The following is a 22500-nucleotide window of genomic DNA, read 5'->3' as shown; positions in this document are numbered from 1 at the left end:
CATTGACGACGATTCAGATCGACGACGTATTTCGATTTCAGTTTAAATGGAAATTACTCCATTTATGCATTTTTTCTTTCGTTCGTCGGTGGATCCCGCATCTTATTTTTTATGCTCTATTGTAATTTTTTTCTTCACTCATATTTTCTTCTTCTTCTTCTTCTTCTTCTTCTTCTTCTTCTTCTTCTTCTTATTATTATTATTATTATTATTATTATTATTATTACTAGCGGCGGGGGTTGGGGAGGGGGGGGGGCTCTTCCCGGACGTAAAATAGGCTCAAATATGATATTGTAATTTGTCCAGATTTTGTATATATTATTAAAAAAAACAAAAAAACACTATTTCAAAAGTTAAAAAAAAAACTGTATTTGGGTGCTATCAATTAGAATCGAAACCGCAACTGTAGCATTTAAAGTTGGTGATGTTACCAACGTGACGCGCATATGACTTGATTAAGAATCAAAAATAAACTAAAATGGCTGGACAAAATGTACAACGATTTTGTCAATTTTGAGCCAAGTTTTGATCCCTTAAAACTATTTTAGCCGGCTAAAGGCCCATAAAAGAATGGCCCCTAAAAAAATTCCAACCATTTAAGGCTCCGATCGCAGCTCTGCAACATTTAGTCTCGGAGGAGATAGAGTTTGAAAATATGGAGACAGACAGACAGACAAACAGACATATAGCCGTTTATACATTGGATTTTATCGATTACTATTATTACTTTTATTATTATTATTATTATTATTATTATTATTATTATTATTATTCACTCAGTAGGAGTTTTCACAGTACTCTCCTCCCCTTTCGATACCATTTGCTAAATAATTTGCGTTATCGGAAAAACCATTTATCATTGATCTCTCGGCCTTTGATCTTCACTGGAATGTGAATGGAAATAAGCCTCCCCAAGGCCCCAGTCCTCTTCGCACTTATTCCGTGGAGGGCTGGTAAGTGCTTTCTCTCCTCGGTCTTTCCATCCCCACTGACCCTTCCACTGACGCCACCTTTTTTTTGGGGGGGGGGATCGGCGCTTTTCTTTTTTGGTGTATCAGTTCTTTTATTAGCGCCTTTTTGTTTCACTTCCGCTGCAGTTTATATGTATATGCCCGGTTAGTGTTTCCCTTAAGATTTTAGCTGTTTTCAGCATTACCGTTCATAATCTTAGTCTTCCCGTCGATGCCGTTTTTTTTTAAACTGTTCCTAGTGCTCCAACAATTATTGGTCTTATATTGATTTTCTTCAACTTCCATAGCCCCTTCCTGGCAAATTCCGCATATTTGTTTCGGTTTTCTGTTCATTTAGTCTTCACTTTGATCTGCTGGGACGGATAAATCTATAATTTGGCAGTTTCTTTCCTTCTTGATAATTATTATGAATCCGGTCTTTTTGCTTGGACGCGTTTATCTCTTTGTATCTTTGTATCTCCATGTCCCAAAGCATTTTGTGGTTTTCCTTCTCTTATACTACTTCCGGTTTGTGTTTGACACATTTTGCAGGATGTTCGAGATGTAGTCGTCTTTCATTTGTACTAGTTTGCTGCATTCACTTGTTATGTTGTTTATTATGATAATAAAATAATAATAATAATAATAATAATAATAATAATTATTATTATTATTATTATTATTATTATTATTATTATTATTATTATTATTATTATTGGCTCACAATGTGCTTTCACACAGGTCTTCAGAGATCTTTCCCTAAAAACAGCCTGCGGTGTTCCCTGGAGGCTGAGTGACAACAAGTCTCCCGAGGTTTCCAATATTCCTCACCTCTTTCGATAACATTTGGAAATAAAGTTGCATTAGCGCAACAGCCGCTTGCCATTGATTTCTTGTTGGCAGCGGCCATTGGTCTTTGCTGGAATTTGAGTGGCAATAAGCCTCCCCAAGGTCCCAGTTCTCTTCGCACTTATGAGGCCGAGGTCTGGCCAGTTCATCTGTCTTTCCTTCCTCCTTGACTGTATAATAATAATAATAATAATAATAATAATAATAATAATAATAATAATAATTATTATTATTATTATTATTATTATTATTATTATTATTATTATTATTATTATTATTGGCTCACAAGAAACTTTCACAGAGGTCCTCAGAGGTCTTTCCTTGAAAACAGCCTGTGGTGTTCCCTGGAAGCGGAGTGACAACAAGTCTCCCTAGGTTTCCAGTACTCTTCACCTCTTTCGAGAACATTTGCAAATATATTTGCATTGTTGCAACAGTCGCTTGCCATTGATTTATTTAGTCATAAATTTGATAAAGCTGAGATTTTTCTGGCAAGCGCAAAAATTAGTTTATGAGTTAGAAAAAAACCGATGACACACAGCAAATATGAGTTTATTAACATTTCAATGAAAATGGTGTCTGTTCCATTTTAGATATAGAACTGACCCAAATAAGGTAAATTAATAAACACTAATAAATACTCAAAAAATAATATTGTGTTACATATTTCAGTACAAATAATAAAATAACATCGTAAGAGACAGTCTTAATTTAATGCTTCAGTCAAGCACCTTATGGTAGACAAGGTTTCTTCTTTTGCTCTGTTTCCTTCGAATGTACCCTTTTTGGCGTAACGTGTCGCTGTCTTCTGTCTACGATGAAGAACTTTTGCACGCCGAAATTACTATGAGTACCTTTCTTACACCATTACAACAATGATCATGCATTATCATTTTAATGATATTCCTAACACGGCTATATCAAAGGCAGTTTACTCTCATTTTTGTCCAGGATTGCGAGATTGGCCATTTGAAAGCCAGATTTCGCGAATTTGTCTTTTTTCAAATTCTAACGTACATACTTACTTAGGAAGGAACAAGCAGAATATTATTATTATTATTATTATTATTATTATTATTATTATTATTATTATTATTATCTATATATTAATACGATAGCGTGTGTGTTATTTTCTTTGTCACGCTTAAATGCGGGTTGTTTAATTGTTATGTACTTCCATTGCTTGTAATAAATAAATTTACCAAGAATTCGTCGTAAGTTTTGGTTTCGGTTTCGATTATAGCTGAAGGAACTAAAGTTATCTGCAAGAATTAAAATATCATATTTAAGCGTACTTTACGACCTGGCTACGCTTGACATCCCTGCTAGCTTGGATAAATACTTTTGTAGTTTTAACAAAAGAGCTACAATAATATCAGGGTGTCTCCATTTACGCTGAACATCTACAGAATGTCAACATCAATATATTATATATGAATCAGTCCCCTGAGGAATTTCCACAAGTCCCGCTAGTTATTGTTGTTGTTGTTGTTGTTGTTGTTGTTCTTCTTCTTCTTCTTCTTCTTCTTCTTCTTCTTATTATTATTATTATTATTATTATCACTTTATTTGTAGTAGTAGTAGTAGTAATAGTAGTAGTCATTGGGAATTCTCACACAAGTAATGTTAAATAGTAGTTTTCCTGAAAACTGAGTGACAACTGGTCTCCACATATATTCCAAGACTTTTTTTTATTCCATTATTATCGTAATTTGGTTGGTTGGTTGTTTTTGTTTTACGGCATATCAACCCTTTTCGGGTTATTTAATGCCGAATCCAAAGATTTTGGAGAAAAAAATTTTAATAGAATATATTTGTTGTTTTCACGTCGGTTTCTATTTAACCCATAGTTGGAACCCTAACAGGTACTACCACTCCGGGTCAGAGTGGACCTGGGAGGAATAGTAATTAAATGGTGGCTCCACACTCCCCAAAGCCCACAAGCTGGGTCCTCACCACTGGATATAGTTTAAGGTCATATCCAGGATCTCCATTGAAGGACTTTTACCCTCTGCAGGGGGGCAGTCGGTGTATTCTAATGCCCCACCGACAGCGCCATATCGAAATTTGTTTATACTCCCGATTCCAGTCGTTTGCCAGTGATTTTTTTTTTTTTTTTTTTTACAAATAACGATCGGTGGTTTTCCCGGGAATCTGAGTGAAATTAAGCTTTAAATTTCGACACCTTGTAAACCGACGAACTCATCTCGTCGGCTTTCACTGATGATTTGTCATTCTCGTCTATGACGCATATATCGTGCACTTACTCGTCCTGCGTCGTGTTCTTTTATTATGCAAGCCGGTTAGTCGTCGAACTTTGCTCTGTTGCGCGTTAGTCGTTTCGCACGACAAGCTATCAAAGGAAAGAAGAAGAGTTATAATACAGGTTGTTCCAAAAGTCTTGGCCACATTTTGAGACCACATATCCGCTTAAGATGAAAGTGGTGTCATTTTAAAATCGAAATGCATTAAAGTTTTTTTGGAAAACTATTGATTTCTTTTTCATTTCTTTTTTTAGATCCAGTAATGGCGTTCACTTAACTATAAATTGCGTTTTGCGTACTTGAATTTGCAAAAACTGAATCCGTGACAAACGTTCAACGTGCATTTAGCAAACATATCAGAAAACAGCCACTAAAAAGAGTGCATAACGAGATAGCATGGTAAATTCATAGCAGATGGGTGCTTCGGCCCAGTTGAGAATAACGGGACGCCTCTTAAAATCAGAAGATGACCATTGACAACGGAATGTTAGGAGGCGTTAGGCAAGAATTAGACCAATGGTGCTCACATTGAACATCTTTTAAAATTTCATGAAAAACTTGAGATTACAGGCTTTCTAAATATACCAGATGCGTTTTTATACCCTTAATAGGTCTCGAGATATTCAATGTCAAAATGTGCCCAAGACTTGGAATACGCTGTATAACATGTAGGGCTATGATAACAGTATATTCTTTTTCTGATTTTGATTCTCAGGTATATATCCATTGATATCTTGTATGTTTTTATGTAGAGTGATGTGGTTCTCGGTTGATTAATTGTGTCTAACTGGGTCGGGTATATACTCGAGAGTCAAAACAATGAAAAGAATGATCTCTTGTCATACCGCTAGTTATACATTAATCTACGCGTTGAGTCTCATCCCATCTGATCCATGTATACGAATTATCCCCCCTTCCGAGATATAGCGCAAATATATAACAAAAAAATGTTAGCAAAGGTAATATACGTTATCCTGCTATCTACCTGGATAAGTTTTTGATGTTTTAAATAATTTTAAAGCGTTCATTAAGTTTTAAATGCAAGTAGTGATGATCGCTTCAGTTAAAAACGAAAACAAAGATGGCGGCATGAGGCCGTCACATTTCAAGTCCGGAGAATCGTTTAAAACTTGAAAAATACGTAAAAATACTGATAGTAATTCACCAAATAACATGCTTATGATTATTTTTAAATGATCATTTGTATTATTTGTATTTAGATAGGTCCTGGACTGTCATCTAGGCTTCAGCCTCTGTCCCATCGACGAGATATTGCATCCCTCTGTCTGTTCTACAAATACTTTAATGGTGAATGCTCTGACGAACTGAAAACACTTGTACCTCCACGACGTAACTACCCTTGACAAACCCGATAAGCCACTAAGTCCAAACCCTTTACAGTAGAGATTCCTAGGTGCAAGAAAGCCTTTTGCTCCAATAGTTACTTCCCCAGAACTGCAGGTCTTTGGAACTCCCTTCCGGGATTCTGCTTTCCCAACTGTACTGATATGCAGAAGTTCAAGTGTAATGTGAATAAGCATCTTTCTATTCATCTCCCTTCATAATGCCCCTGCAAATTAAGTCCCTGATAGTAGCCACCTGCTTCAAGGAGCATTCTAAAAACATCCGTTTTCTGTGGTTCACCCTTTATAATCAAATTCTAAGTGTTAGTCTTCTGGGCGTAAACGGCTGAATGCTCAGTGCAGGCGACACTAAGAGTACAATTACGAAGAACTTGAGACTTCTACTCGGTAATCGCTGACGGAACAAGAGAACAATGAGGCATGCATGATCCCCGTGAGTGCACAGTGAACAAGGCATAAAAATGACTATGTTCAGCATTTTCACCCACTCCCATTTAGTCCTAAAAGTCTCCAGAGGACGTCAAATCCTGGTGAAAATGAAAAATGGTGCAGTTTTAGGCTTTAATATACGTAAATTTTAGTTCTGCGCCATGCAAAAAAAAAAAAAAGAATTGACTAAGTTCATCATTTGCCCTCCTCCCATTAAACCCCAAAAGTCCCCAAGGTCTTAAAATATTTAAATTTGAGTTCAGCACTAGCAGTGTCAGAAACCGATTTTAAGAATGCGCGGAAAAAATGTGAATGATTCAACCTCCTATTTTTACAAACTGATAACTACTTGAAAAATGTAATTCAACCCCTAATTTTTTTTCAATTAAAAAAGAGCAAAAACCAATTTTTTTTTAAATAATAGGTTAAATAGCAAATTATGCAATATTTGTTTTTTAAATCGACTTTCTTTAAATAAGATTTGAATAAAACCAACGAAATTCTTCTTCCTTCCAGTATAAATAATCGATATAAATAAAAAAAAAATCACTTACCTAAAAAAAACAATTCAATGTGTAGTCCCATTCTTCATTGTTAAGAATTTATCTATATTTATATTTTAAATTCCATTTATTTTTTAAATAAAAGAATATTTTAAACGACTATTTGAAAAACGCGCTATCATGGAAGCATTTTTCGAAAAACCGGAAGTAATCTTTCTCCTTGTTTGGAACTACGGATGAACAAAAGGACATAAAAACCACACGTTCGCGTTAGGCGTGTAGCCTTATACCTGGAGAAATATGTGTTCCCATAGTTTAAAAATAGGCAAATTTTACTCATAAGATTATTCCTTAAAAAAAAAAAAAAAAACGCTCCACGATCTTTTTTTCTTTTCTCAAAGAAATACATAAATTTTTGATTATATTTCATTCTTTTTTGCCGAGTGAAATTTTTTTTAAATATCTAAAAAAAAGAAAATATTGAATGAAATAAAAAAAAATTGTTGTTATCGTCCATTAGTTACTGGACAATATAAGCAGAATATAGGCTTCCAATTAATAAAAATTAACGTGGTTTAAAAAAAGAAGGTTTTACACTTTGGACTTTACAGGCAAATTTCCAAAAAACACTTCTTTTTTGTTTTAATTTACAATATATTATTTATTGATCTTTTATCTTCAATTTGTGATACATAAAACTTTCATACATTATTTAATTATTTAAATTTAAATAGACATTTAAAAATGGGCGAGATTTAAAAAAAAAACGTTTGTCTAAAATATTATATTCAGTTTATTCGAAAGAGCATAAAATCCCACATTGACTCTGAAAATATCGTAAAAATTGAATCAAAAGAAAAATTTTGATAGATTTTTAAAGTTAAAAAATTGAAAAATATTTAACTCGTAAAATTTAATTGATTTCATTACGTAAAAAAATGGCTGCATGGAAACGCGCCGGCATTTTGTAAACACTGTTTTTTTTTAATAAAAAATAATAGTTCTATAATTTTTGTACAACTTTAATAGTTTATTTTAGAAGTATATTCCATAAAGAAAATAAACAACCCACTTTTAAAAGATAAATTATTTTATTCGCAGTTTCATGTTAGGGGTGTCAAAAATTCCCACAAAATTCTGATACACCTAGTTCAGCACCATGCAAAACTGCTAAATAGACATACATAGAAAATTTTGGACAAATACGGTAAAATAGTCCCAAAAATGGAGTGTTTTTATTAGCTCTAAAAGAGCTCCGGGGGCACACCTAAGAGTCACCGCGAAGTATAGACAAACAAAATTATATAGAAATCAGTTACAACTTTTCAGAAAGTTTTATAAAAATCGAAGGCATCAATAATTAATTTAAGCTAGGGGTGCAACTGGAGTTTTCCTGGAAACTCCGTTCTGTTACTTTTTTTTACTCATATCATGTTTAATGTTTGTACAAAATTTCCAAATATCCCAAGGCGTAATTGAGAAACGTGCGGACGGACGAACGGACGAACAGACGAACGGATAAGGATGAATTTACAAGTTCACCGTGCTTTTGCCGGGAGACCCAAAAAAGTAAGTTAAACAGCAAGAGTTTTGTTCACATTACATTTAAATTTCTACATGTTAGTGTAGTTTGAAAAGCAAGATACTAGGAAGGAATTCCAAATTCGAGGGAAGAAACTTTCAGACAAGAAGGCTCTCCTATATCGGGGAACTGCTTCTCGTGTTAATTGCGGGTGTTTATATCCGGGGACATCAATGCAATTAGTTCTTCAGAGAACATTTCATTAAAGTATTTGTTGGAGCTTGTTTGACATCACGTGACCGGTTAGATTGGCGACATGATTGAGTTATGTCTTTTAATGTTAATTCTTTTAATAAGTCATACTTTGCAATTTATTCATCAGCTGTTATTAAGTTTCAATCTATTACTCTCAGCCTTGTTTTTTTCATTGAACGTTGTTTAACACCCACTCTTATTGTATACAGCAAGTATCCAGCCTTCCCGCTCTTTCTCCGTCTCTTAACCCGCGTTCGTACTCATGCAGCAAAGGATACGGATTTCCGTGTTGTTAGCTCGGGTTCGCACGGCAGCTAACGTAAACTGTCGCAATATGCCGAACGTTAGAAAGAAAATAACAAAATTTATCAGATATTAATTGCATATATATATATATATATATATATATATATATATATATATATATAATAGACATATATGTATGCATGCATATATATATATTCTGATATATATATATATTATATATATATTATGTATATATATACACTTATATATATATATATATGTATATATAAATTCAAAAAATATTTTAAGCTTACAAATTGAATAATTCTGTAAACTAAATGCAAGAATAAATAATAATATTAATATGTATATGACCATCCTAACTAAATGAAAAAGCATCAAATTTCTCTCTCTCGCGATATATATATATATATATATATATATATATATATATATTTATATATATATTGCTATTTTTATGTAGCAATGTTTAGAAAAACATTTGGTAAGTTTGGAATGCTTGTTTTTTTTTGTTTTTATTTTGTTTTTTTATAATATATTCGTTGTGTGGGGTGTGGGGTGTAAAATGTTTTCTTTTATGTCACTTTTTCGTGAGGGTAGAAACTTTTAGAGGACAGGTTATTTCGTTAGGATTTTTTTCTCGTGGAGATTTTCTTCGTCGTGGGGTTTACAAAAATTCAGGCTGTTGTTCATCGTTTCCAACAGTTTGATACGACCGTGGTCCACATCGGCAACATGTATTTTTCTTCTATTATTATAGGAAGGGCAGTCTCGGTGTTACAGTTTGGTAAAAGCACCAAGAAACCATCCTTCTTTGTGGGGTTATATCCTCCAATGATCAGCTATGTTTTTTTTTCTGTTAAAGAAAGACTTTTCAGTTTCCACCGATCACCATAGATCTCTGATATGCCAGAGATTCTAGAAAAAAAAAGCATGGCAAATGTCTATCGTAAAGTTCCTCAAGTTGGTAACTGGATTTTTCGACCCTGTACCATATTGTCTCTGCAGATGTTTTGTCGTTACCATGTCGTGTGACTAAAAGTATATTCTTTTAATAATTTTAGAGATGTCGATTTTATGTAAAATAGAAGAGAAAGCACCAACCAGCCCTCCCCTGAATAAGTGCGAAGATGACTGGGACTTTGGAGAGGCTTATTGCCACTTAAATTCCAGTGAAGACCAATGGCCGCTGCAAACGAGAAATCAATGATAAACGGTTGTTGCAATAACGCAAATTAGTTATCAAATAATATCAAAAGAGGTGGAGAGTACTCGAAATCTGTGGAGATTTGTTGTCACTCAGACTCCAGAGAACACCACAAGTTGTCCACAGAAAGAATTCTTTGATGATGGCCTATGTGAAAACTCCTAGTGAATAATAATAATAATAATAATAATAATAATAATAATAATAATAACAACAACAACAACAACAACAACAACAATAATAATAATAATAATAATAATAATAATAATAATAATAATAATAATAATACTAATAATAATAATAATAATAATAATAATAATAATAATACTACTAATAATAATAATAATAATAATAATACTACTACTACTACTACTACTACTACTACTACTACTACTAATAATAATAATAATAATAATAATAATCATAATAATCATAATAATCATAATAATAATAATAATAATAATAATAACTAGTCTGTGGAAATTCCATAGCTAACTAATTTATATATAATACATTGGTATTGACATTCTGTAGATGTACAGTGTAAATGGAGAAACGCCCGTGTAACCCAATCGTAAAGTACATTCAAATATGATATTTTTATTCCTGCAGATTTCGTATATATTAATAGAGAATTAATGTCCTATCGATTTTTATATATTTTGAAGTTGCGATTTCAAAACTAAAAAAAATATATCCATATATCCATCAGCTTAAATCGAAACCTGAAAGCAAAACTTATATATATATATATATATATATATATATATATATATATATATATATATATATAAATTTACTAAGAATTCTCCATAAGTTTTGATTTCGGTTTCGATTATAACGGAAGGAACTCAAGTTTATATATATATATATATATATATATATATATATATATATATATATATATATATATATATATATATATATATAAACTTGAGTTCCGTTATATATAATCGAAACCAAAACCAAAACTTATGGAGAATTCTTAGTAAATTTATTTATAAGAAAACTGATGAATTCAGTGCCATAATCGAAACTGAAACTTAAACTTACTAAGAATTCTTAGTAAAATTATTTATTACAAGAAGTGGAAGTCTATAACAATTAAACGACAGTCACTCGAATGTAAGCATGACACACAAGATAAATAACACACACTATCTCATTTATATATAGGTGTTTATGTCTTCCATTTTAAGACTTTTTGAGCGCGATTAAAACTCAATTATTTTTCTTCCAATTTATTAAAAGTTTTCGGTTTAGATTTTCATTAGCCTAGCGCGTTTTTTTATCGAATTTTTCATTGACTGATCAACTTGAGTAGTGTTGGGCACATTTTGGCGGTTTACGTCAGCTGCCGGGCGAGCCCCAGCTAACCCCACGAAAATCTTATTCAGGGTTACCTCGACCTGATTGTAATAACAATATATTGTAACGTCCCGGACATTTTTGCTCCGCTCATCCAACTTCAATAGCGTGGTTATGTCAGAGAGGATTCCAAACGATATTTTTTATAGTTAACTATCAACCAGCTGTAGACCAGCAGAAAGGCTCGTTTTACGCTACAAAGATATCTGAAAACAAGCCGCGAGAGCTGATGGCATCGGTTTAATATGCTGGGAATCCATGACTAAAGACACCAGTCGCTGGAAAGAGCTGCAAAGGAACACTGCAAAGGGGTTGAAGATAGGAGGGACCAGCGGTAAAGGAAGAGGAGAGTGCACAGACAGAATAGTACTTCACAGAGTTCTTGAAACCAGACACAATCTACATCTCTATTATGTGTAACATTAAGTGCCGACCCAGGATAGGCTTGCACAGTCAGAGTAGACGCTCCAATTCGCTAACAGACAAATTTATAGACGCTTCCAATTCGCTAACAGACACATCTGAGGCGCTGAACTCTATTGACTCCTAAAACAAACGGATTCCAACCATTTTGTAATATTCATTCTCTTGGGAAAATAGGGTCAGACTTATTACACAGGGAAATGGAGGAAATTACCTTCTTTTATTCTTACTGTAAGTTATTCCAAAAATAACACAGAAATTAAATCAAACAATCACTCAACTTGTATTTTCCCTTTCCTTTCTCTCTTGGCTTTTTTCTTTCTTTTATATTCGCCAAATTGCCAAAAAAAGAAAAAGGGAAGAGAGTCAGAGGGATGCCGTAGTTAGAAATAGAAAACGAAAGAGAAAACGAGAGGGAGAAAGAGAGAATAAAAAGGGAGAAAAGATTTTTTTTTTTTACTCTATTATTTTGTCATCAATACCCCAAAGCAACACCAGGTAGCCATGCTGTTTTTCTATGAATAAAATTGCATTATAACAATATATGTATGAGAGATTAGCAGCATGAATACAAGGCAGGATTCATATTCCTCTCATATAAGAATAGTTTTCTTTTTTTATCTGACCTTGTCTCCATCTGATAAAGTAAAAATTATACGTGGTTGAATATAATTGTACACCCGCATAGATACTTGTGGATGAAAACAACAATAATTTCTGGTCTTCCTCAGCATTCGCCGTATTTTAGGGTGTGCCTTGGTCATCAATGACTGATGCTGGTCATTTATGTTCGGTGACAATGGATGGGCGGAGGTTGTTGCTTGAGGATAACTTCTCCTTCTTATCATCACCTTAAGCACGACTTGCACATACAGAAGAACCACTACAAGGATATTTTAAACACACACACACACACACACACACACACACACACACACACACACACACACACACATATATATATATATATTCCGGAAAGATTTTTGTAAGCCAGATAGTACTAAATTGTATGCAAGGACATTTTTAACTAACTAACAAACTAATAAACTAACTAACTAACTATTTAACTAACTAACAAACTAATAAACTAACTAACTAACCAATTAACTAATTAACTAAATAACTAACTAGCTAATTAACTAACTAACTATATATATGTGTGTGTGTGTGTGTGTGTGCGTGTGTGTGTGTGTGTGTGTTTGCCTTTTTCTTTATTTGTGAACTGGTTCTTCTGTGAAAAGCAAGCATTTATTAAATCGCCTGACGAAGACTTTTGGTTTTATCCGACCATTTGCCGAAACATTATCGTGTCCAAAAAAAAAAAAATATATATCTTGCACTTCTTTTAATGAACACTTTTAATAACCTCGTTAAATTCATTAGTCATCACTCTTGAATACCTTTGGCCTGATACATACACACACACACACACATATATATATATATATATATATATATATATATATATATATATATATATAGTAAGTTATAAAATGTATATGGCGACTATTGAATAGAAGATGCGCGTATAAAAACGACAAACAACCACAGAATTCGCGCATAAGCCTGAAGAATCCTTGAGTGGATGAAACGCGGAATATTCAGTGTAGCTTAATCGCCATATACATTTTATAACTTACTAACTAGCTCTACCTACGTATTGAGCACTTTCGAAGTAAATACTTAAAATTTACGCATAAATCTATACTTTCGTATATTAATTTTATGTGAGTAAATTAAGTAGTTATACATATATATATATATATATATATATATATATATATATATATATATATATATATAGCTAGTTAGTTTGTTAGATAAATAGATAAATAGATAGATGTTTTCTTGTATTCAATGTAGTGCTATCTGGCTAATGTATATATATAATATATTTATGTGTGTATATTATGTATATATATATATATATATATATATGTGTGTGTGTGTGTGTGTGTGTGTGTGTGTGCTATGTATCTACAAAGATAATGTTATAAGAGGCAAATTATTTTATGTATCTATTTTCAGTATTTACTTAATTAGTATTCAATACCTGAGTAGGGATAGGTATTAAGTTATGAAAATACATTACACAGTGTTTTCGCGTTTTTTTTTCTCTGTATGGAATCGTTGGGCTAAAAAGTTATGTTTCAGCTTGAGGATTTCCTACGGAGAGTAAACGCGAAATGTTCTGTGTAGTGTAATTGCCATATATTTTTTGTAATTTACGATTTATATATATACATATATATAGTTATGTGTGTATGTACATATATATATATATATATATATATATATATATATATATATATATGTACTCCACATACAGTACTGTTTCGTTGTATTAGAACTCATCGGTGCGGCTAGACATACACCTTTCCCCAGCCGTGGATCGAACCGGCATCCGTCCCGTTAGTAATTGATAGCTCTAACCATCGAATCAGTGCTGTAAATATTTCTGCTCGAGTGTGTATTAAATCCACACTTGCCCGTCGTAGACAATGCTCAAACCATCATTTGTTTACAAACAAATAAATAGTAGGCCTCAATGTATATATATATATATATATATATATATATATATATATATATATATATATATATATAAACCTGGTCATATCGAAATGTTATACAATCCAAACGACCAACATTCACAGCAAGAAAGTGTTTCACTGCTAGAACTAAACAACCAACGAAGCAAATGTCGATTTGCGGGATGGACCGAGTTACAGTGTTTTAAATGATATCCACAGCAATTGTAAACGTTTGCTATCCCTCGGTCTGAAGCCGAAACTCTACTATCATTGCTTCTATTAAATTATACCAGCTTTTAAATCCCAATACAGTAGACCATGATATTATATGAGGCGCCTCCAATAAGTTTCGAGGCTTGTTTTGTACAGGCATAAAAATTGTCGTAGACTCTTGAAAATTCAGTATGTTATTGTTATACATCTTATGAGATAATTGACCAATTTTTCAATGATTTTAAGTTAAAATGCACAGCTTCAGCGTGAATTAATATACACCCTACTTAGTAGCCTGATTATCACAATTGGTGAATTTCACAAATGCAATCTGGATGTGGGGACACTTTAGAAGAACGATATGCAATAAAATTGTGATTATTTTTTTTTAACTTAGAAGAAATGGCACAGAAACGTATGAAATGTTTCAGACTAAGACCATCTTGCGTAAATTGAGCATCAGTTTTTGAATGACATAAGAGATTCAAAGAAGGCAGAGAGTCTGTGAGGGATAATGTGAGGTGTGGGAGTAGTAAGGATGTAAGAACACCAGAGTTAAATAAAGAATTGTATTGATAATGACCGTCGTGTGTCTATAAAGACAATAAGTGCAAATTTTGATGTCAGTGTGGGAACTACACGCACAATTTTTCGTGAGGAACTTATAATGCGCAAGATTTGTGCAAAGTTTGTCCCAAGGGTACGCAGAGAAGATAAGAAAGACGCCGCCATGGGCATCCAGACAGTTCGTCACTCTCCCTATAGACAGGACTTTACTCCTTGTGACTTTTAGTTATTTTCTAAGCACAAGGAAAACCTTAGAGACTGTCACGCCTTATGAGACAATTGAGGAGATGAAATGTGACGAGGATGACTGAAAGGCTCGCACAAGAGTTCCACGAGGTCTTCTAGAGGTTGTTAGAACGGTACAACAAGTGCATTGCAGCCGGAGGAGTTTACTTCAAAGGAGATTAGAGTTCAGCGTGTTCAGTGTGTGTACTATCAATAAAAGTGCCCAAACGAAGAAAGTCGGGAAACTTATTGATAGCACCTCGCAGCATCTATATATTGATAGGATATCGTGGGTGTTATTCATTTTGTGTGTCACGCTTACATCCGCGTGACTGTCGTTTGATTGTTATGGGCCTCCATTTCTTGTAACAAATAATTTTACGAAGAATTCTTCCTAAGTTTTAGTTTCGGCTTAGATTATAGCTGATGGCACTTAAGTCATCTATCTTTTTTTATAAATAATTTTATAAAAAATTCTTTATAAGTTTTGTCTTCAGTTTCGATTATAGCTGAAGAAACTCAAGTTATATATATATATATATATATATATATATATATATATATATAACGAGTTTCTTCAGCTATATATATATATATATATATATATATATATATATATATATATATATATATATATATAACTACTTAATTTATTCACATAAAATTAATATACGAAAGTATAGATTTATGAGTAAACTTTAAGTATTTACTTCAAAAGTGCTCAATACGTAGGTAGAGCATAAGCCTGAGGAGTCCTGGAGTGGATGAAACGCGGAATATTTAGTGTAGCTTAATCGCCATATATATTTTATAAATTACTATATATATATATATATATATATATATATATATATATATATATATATATATATATTCATTTCGGTTTCGATTCAAGCTGATGCGCCCAAGTCATATAGATATATTTTTCATTTTTGAAATCGCAACTTAATAATATATAAAAATCATTAGAAAATTAAGTCTATAATAATATATACGAAATCTGCAAAAATCAAAATATCATATTTAAGCTTGCTTTACGACCGGGCTATACCGGGCGTCCCTGCTAACTTAGATAAATTCTTCTGCAGTTTTAACAAAAGAGCTACAATAATATTAGAGCGTCTCCATAAAAGGTGAACATCTGCAGAATGCCAGCATCAATATATTACATATCAATGAGTCCACTGTGGAATTTCAACAGGTCCCGGTAGTTTCATATTAATGTACTATTGCTCACTTCTACGGCGATAGGGTAGTGCAGTATCTTTTCTGTTGCCATGACACTATCCTCCCAGGCATTATCTCTTATTTCTCGTGTGAAGTTAGTACTGTCGTGTGTGTTTTGTTGTAATGATACCATCCTATCTTGATGCGTTCTCCCTTACTGGTGGGAAATAATGTAGTGAATGTTCCGTCATCATGTTAGGAGGGAACAAGGCAGCATCTACTTCTTACATAAGAAGGTAGTGTAGTGCCTATTCTCTTATCATAAGACTGTCCTCCTATGCATAACCTCCTCAAGCGGTTGTTCATTAGTAAACATGTTTCAAGCGAAATTGTCTCGCTATGTATTTGTCTAGAGGAAATCGAACATTACAAAATTGTTTTATGTCTATATTGATGATCGTAAAACTAAACATGGAGATCGATATGTCCAATCGATTTAAACCCTTCTTCGTCCTTAGCAAGATAGATGCAATTAATAAAAATCAACAAACCAAATATTCCTTTCGTGCCGAAAAAAATCGATGAAATGTAATCAATATCCGACCCAGAATAGAGTTTTTCGCTCCAGCAATCAGTAGATATATTTGTGTGCAAGGGCATTTATCTTCATTTCTCTCCCCCCCTCTCTCTCTACCTCTTTCTCTCTCTCTACCTCTCTCTCTCTCTCTCTCTCTATATATATATATATATATCTGACGAACACAGACACACACGGATATATGTATATATATATATATATATATATATATATATACATCTGACGAACACAGACACACACGCATATATATATATATATATATATATATATATATATATATATATATATATATATATATATATATAAAATGGGTGAAGAAATTCCAACGAAAGAAAGATGTATATTTAAATAAGGGGGTAGTCACCAACAATGTGTATTTTTTAACATTATTTTATTATTCCGTGTCTTGGTTTTTCATTGAGAATTATGTTTGGATCATTGTAATAATTTTTATAAATCATTGAAATCGTTTTTACGCGTTCCAGACGTTCTGTGAAGCGTCCTCGTCAGAAATCATTTTAAAATTTCTGACGGGGACGCTTCACAGAACGTCTGAAACGCGTTAAAAACGATTTCAATGATTTAAAACATTATTACAATGATCCAAACATAATTCTCAATGAAAAACCAAGACATGGAATAATAAAATAATGTTAAAAAATACACATTGTTGGTGACTACCCCCTTATTTATATATATATATATATATATATATATATATATATATATATATATATATATATATATATATATATATATCCCAACTCTCTTTTTTTATGTTTTAACCTTAATTTTTCTCTATACTATGCATATACTCTCTCTCTCTTTATATATATATATATATATATATATATATATATATATATATATGTAACTCTTGTCAATCGTTTTATTGCAGATTAGTAAAATATCAATATTTCACTAAATATATGTCACAAAACATGAAAAACGTATCATCAAATGACTATTTCAAAGATCTGGTCAGCTGTTTCGAAGTCTATAAGGAACGAACTCACAGACAAAGTTGCATTTATATAATTGTAGAGTTAAAGGGTTCGGCAGAAATATATCCAACATTTTGACGTGCTATCTTCCGAGTCGCGCTCATGCAGTTTAATTAATTTGTATTGACGGAGCTGCATATGAATGTGTAGGGTTAAGACAATCCCAAGGCCGAAGTATGTTTGCGAGCTTAACGTATAGGAGACTGCTTAACAGAAAGTCTCACAGCTCGAATACTGGCGTTCGAGCGCTTCGAGATTTTCGAATGGCTCTCTTTTAGTGCTGAACCTGTAGCTTTAAAATTTGCAACTCGTGGCTGTATTGAAATCTGGAAGAACATCATGCCGTCCTAACTTGTAATGAACTCGTAAAGATCTCTGTGTTACAATTACAGATTCACCAAAACGATTTTCACAGTAAAGGCACGATATGCACCAGTACAAACCATAGTTCTTGATAAAGGAATCTGAAAAAAAAATGGCATTAAGGGAAAACATCATTGATATATGTATAAGTTCATACAGTTGAAAGTTAAAAATGTGGGAGGTATTTTGCACCACCCTGTATATATATATATATATATATATATATATATATATATATATATATATATATATATGTCAGGTCATGTCATATGCTACTGGTACCATGTAACCCAGTACTACCTGCCTCATTGTCGGGTCACCGGCGACTAAACTGGTTCCACCACCAGACTTGTTTGGTGAGGAGGGCGGCTAGTCTCCCTGAAGGATTAAAAACAAGACCTTCCAAAGGGCGAATGAACTCTTTTTCTGGGTTAACGGCCAACTAGCACCGTGTATATTTGTGTGTGTGTATATGTGTATTGGGGTAGAGAGGGCTCCCGTAAGCCGTGGTGAAGGCAACCTTTCTAGGAGAAGCAAATCTCTAATTTAAAAAAAACATAAAGCGGAAGACCAGTACCCGCATTAAGCTGGTCTGCAGTTTAATTTGTTGCTGGCTATCTTGTTCTTGCTTGGTTCTGGATCTCAACATTTTGAACCGAGAGAGAGACTAAGCTGTTGTACAAAGCTAAGACTCTGTAACATAATATTTGTATAGATACTCCCTCAGACATTTGGAATCATGGATTTTAAATGTCTGAGGGAGTGACACTCGTCTGACAAGACGTTACAATCATATATATATATATATATATATATATATATATATATATATATATATAGTAATCTACACACAGTACTGTTTTGCTGTTACACAGCTCATCAGGCCGGCTAGACAAGCAACTCCGTCGAAACCCACCGCCCAAAAGCCAGTCGGAGCTTCTAACCGTTATATATATATATATATATATATATATATATATATATATATATATGTGTGTGTGTGTGTGTGTGTGTGTGTGTGTGTGTGTGTGTGTGTGTGTGTGTTTGGGCAGCATTTTTTCTTTATGCATAATTCGTAAAATTTAATAGACGTATTTAGTCAATTAATTTTATATCGGATCCTTTCCATTTTTCGTATTGTAGTCTTTACTTCAGATAGGTTCTGGCTGATGTAATAACCACAACTTTGATTTGTCCTTTCAAGTCCTTCTGGGATTAATTAAACTGGTTGGATTTCTTCTATTTATATTTATGAATGCTTAATTATCATTGGTTAATAATTTATTAATTTAAAAAAAATTATATATAAACAATTTAAATGCTTAAGGCTATTAGTAAAGTTTATTTTGTTAATGTTAGTTTGTTTTTTTAGTTTTTATTAACATAACTTCAAGTATTTCAAGTTTACGTTTATTGTTACATTATATAAGAATGTTAGTGTTATCAACTAGGAGTTTTCCGAACTGGGACAAGAGAACGGAATACTGGTTTGTCAGATGTTTATAGATAACACTTTGTTCAGAGCGATGTAATGTTAGTCATGCCTATGTATATTATCCTGTCGGAGGCACAGTTTCCCAGTGGGCATTTGAATTCATATACAAAGTTAGTCTTGCCAAGTGACTCTATCAATGGAGAGGAATTGTTGCTTATGATAAGTTTGGAAATTTTAAATTTGTTATAGTAAATAGTTAATTTTACTTTTTTTATTAGTGTTAATACAGTATACATTTTTATTAATCATACTTTTTAAAGCTATTTCATCTATTCTGTAATTATGATGCATTTGATTTTTGTAAAACAGTTCAATATATTAAGAGGCTGTTGGTTTTTAATCTATCTTATTCTGATTAACAGTTATAAAAACAATATATATATATATATATATATATATATATATATATATATATATATATATATATATATATATATATATATATATAGGCGCCCTTAGTCTTTGACAGATTATGGTTACCCACGAAGGGGTGCCTGCGCGTAAAAGTCTAATTGGCAGGAGGTGCGCAATCTCCAACCACACCTCTCCTGAGTCGACATTGTTAAATACCAGTGGCGAGTGAAGTGTACAAGACAACTAGAAACAAATTCCGAGATAAGCGGAGAGCACATACAGCGCCTCGAATTCCCAAATAGTCACCCAACTGGTATTTACCAGGCTCGGCGTTGCTTAACGTCGGTGATATGATGAGAACCCGTGTGTCAACGCGATTATGCCGTGTGTATGTGTGTGTGTATATATTTTTGCCATATATATTTTTATAACTTACTAACTTACTATCTAGCTCTTCCTATGTATTGAGAACTGTTGAAGTAAATACTGAAAATTTACGCATAAAATGATATTTTCATATAAATGTTTATGTGGTTAAATGAAGTAGTCATATATATATATATATATATATATATATATATATATATATATATATATATATATATATATATATATATAAAGACAGACACATGCCTAACTTTATACTGAGATACGCAGATTGCGCTTATTCTTTTCTGCCTCTGAGTCTGCGGTCTTGGGTGGGGACAGAGCGCCATTTCTAATGAAGAGAAATAAGTGACGACAACGACGACCTTCTTAAATTCTCGCAATACAAATGTTCTCAATTTCGAACTCTGTTGCTACTTAAGCCACCTTTTCAACAAGCAGCTCTTCCTTCCTCACGTCGTCATCCGCCAATTCACCAGCACCACCAGTGTCAGCCATTTTCGTACACCGGCATGAACTAAGCTAAACGAACGTTATGCAAAACGTACCGAGCATTGATTTCGACCGATCGGGGCACCGGCACAATGTACCCAAAGCCGTGAATGCACAACACAAAGACCGACTCTTCAAGATTCGTTGGCACGCCCCGGCTTCTAAGACCCCGGCCCCTGACAAACAGTCTACCCTCACGTACACTTCTTCGCTTTATTTGGGACGGCCGTGTGGTAGAGGTGGAATCTAGACGATGAACGCAGGCAATGTAGAATTCGTGCGTCCTATTGTATATCTTTCTGAAACTCCTATTTGTTTTATCTTTACTTTCTTCCTCCTCCTTCAGCTCTTTTTCTTTTCCTCCTACTCCTTATTTTCATTCTTCTTCTTCTTCTTCTTCTTCTTCTTCTTATTATTATTATTATTATTATTATTATTAATCTTCTTCTTTTTATTTTTCTTCTACTACTACTACTACTACTATTACTACTACTACTACTACTACTACTACTACTACTACTACTTATTATTATTATTATTATTATACTTATTTTTTCTTCTTATTATTTTTTCTTATTATTTTTATTATTTCTTCTTCTTGTACTTATTATTATTATTATTATTATTATTATTATTATTATTATTATTATTATTATTATCTTGCTTGCCCTTACCTTCATATTTTCTTTTGTTTCTTTTCATTCTAATTCTTTTCCCCTTTTGATGTCGTCTTCTTTTTCTTCTTCTGTTACTCCTCTCATCTTACTTTTCGTCCCTTCATCTCTTCTTATTTTTACTCTCTCCTCTTCAATTTCCTTTTCTGCTACCTCCTCTTTCCACTCTCTCTCCCTTTCCTTATTCTCCTCCTCCTCTTCTTCTTCTTCTTCTTCTTCTTCTTCTTATTATTATTATTATTATTATTATTATTATCGCTTCTTTTTTACCATTTAATTTATGCTTATCTTCTTTTCCATCTCTTCTTGTTCTTCATCTCCTAACTTTTTCCTTCACATCTCTTCTTATTTTTACTTTTTTCTTCAACAATGTATTAGTCTTCTGCTCTTCCCCTCCCATTCTCCTTCTCATTATTCTCACAATCGTCTTCTTCTTCTTCTTCTTCTTCTTATTATTATTATTATTATTATTATTATTATTATTATTATTATTATTATTATTCCTGTCTCCCTACCTCCATCTTTCCAGTCTTCTCGTTCTTCCATTCCATTTTTTCTTTTTCGTTCCTTTGTACAATTGGCTTCATTAAACGACCGCATGACCATGCATCGAACAGCAATCCAGTCTCAAGAGGGTCGGCACACGTACGTCTATCTTGGTACCTACTCCAAGAATTGTTCTCTATCAGGCCTGTTAACAACCCGCATTGCATTCTCTCTTTCAATCTTGATCGCCTCTCAAAAACTTCCATTCATAAACCTTTTCTCTTTTATTTATTTTCGCTGTTTATTCGCCATTCTTTAACACATGTTCGTTTCATTTTTAGACCTGTTTTCATTATCTCAATTCTTAGCTATTAACCACTTTCCTTTTTTTAAAAAAAAAAACTTTTTTATTGAACGTTTCAATTTTTTATTACGTTTTTTTTATGTTATTGCTTTCGCAATAGAAAAAGAGGCGGCTGGTGGTATGCACAACAACGCCAGTGACAACAAGTCTCCCAAACACTTGCGAACGTTTCATAT

This window comes from Euprymna scolopes, chromosome 12 (assembly GCF_053919585.1).
Source record: "Euprymna scolopes isolate OS-2025 chromosome 12, ASM5391958v1, whole genome shotgun sequence".
In the NCBI taxonomy this organism is placed as follows: domain Eukaryota; kingdom Metazoa; phylum Mollusca; class Cephalopoda; order Sepiida; family Sepiolidae; genus Euprymna; species Euprymna scolopes.
The sequence above is the reverse complement of the archived record's forward strand: the minus strand, read 5'-3'. Positions refer to the sequence as shown.